The sequence below is a fragment of the Branchiostoma floridae genome, chromosome 18, assembly GCF_000003815.2.
Source record: "Branchiostoma floridae strain S238N-H82 chromosome 18, Bfl_VNyyK, whole genome shotgun sequence".
Classification (NCBI taxonomy): Eukaryota; Metazoa; Chordata; class Leptocardii; order Amphioxiformes; family Branchiostomatidae; genus Branchiostoma; species Branchiostoma floridae.
The window spans coordinates 12,495,083-12,495,866 of record NC_049996.1 but is presented as its reverse complement, the minus strand read 5'-3'; the positions used below and the strand labels follow the sequence as shown (position 1 = coordinate 12,495,866).

General features: G+C 36.2%; 1 protein-coding gene and 1 long non-coding RNA gene across 2 annotated transcripts in view; one reads left to right on the top strand and one right to left on the bottom strand.

The window, feature by feature from the left end:
• The window catches only part of LOC118405656 (myosin-IIIb-like), a gene marked incomplete in the record, with an annotated part of 46,191 nt that overhangs the window by 1,900 nt on the left and 43,507 nt on the right, over window positions 1–784 (top strand).
• LOC118405658 overlaps window positions 1–784 on the bottom strand; it is an 8,100-nt gene that overhangs the window by 5,919 nt on the left and 1,397 nt on the right. The gene's annotated exons all lie outside the window — the stretch shown is intronic.

The following is a 784-nucleotide window of genomic DNA, read 5'->3' as shown; positions in this document are numbered from 1 at the left end:
TGGTTGCTACCGGTAACAACAGCTGCCGTCAGTCATTACCTAACAAAGTGCCCCTATAACCTTATGAGTGTAGAATGAGTCAGGTTTCTGAGTCGAAGCAGTTACTGGAACAAATCATATATCTATGAATAAAGAGCATGGCTTCCATGAATCATTTCAGGCTTCCATCTTATGAACATGATATGAGCATAAGGGAATACTTTGTACTTTGCTAGTGAGGACTAATTTGCTTTGGATGGTCTTTGCTCACATTCTATCTGTTCGTCACCAAGAAAGGCTGGATGGATTGGTTTTATATGTGTTGACAATGACACATAAACCTGACCTGGAATTGAACTTTGCAGCTCATTGCATAAAACACAACATTCGAGACACTAATTGCTCTCTTTGCCTGTAAGGTATTGGCAATCCCATTCCAATGTAATGATGCCATCAGCCTTTGCTAATCAGTAATCTGTAATACATTCCTTCTACAGACAGAAAGGGCATTAAGGGCATCTGGGATACTAGTTGATAGTAAAAATTCAGTTATTTTCTAAAGGATTTTATTTTATCATAGGAGTGGAATGAAGGTTTTGCAACTTGTTTTTAAAACACATAACATTATATAGTTGTGTCATTATAACACAAAAATAAGACCAAGAGAAATATCTCAAGATTTATAGTATCTACTCAAAGATTGGGGTAAAACTTGTCAAAGGATTGCCTCCCCCTTAAGAAAAACTGAAAATACTTCACCATATGTCTTCTGTTACTGAATGACCTTGCTAACATATATTATCTA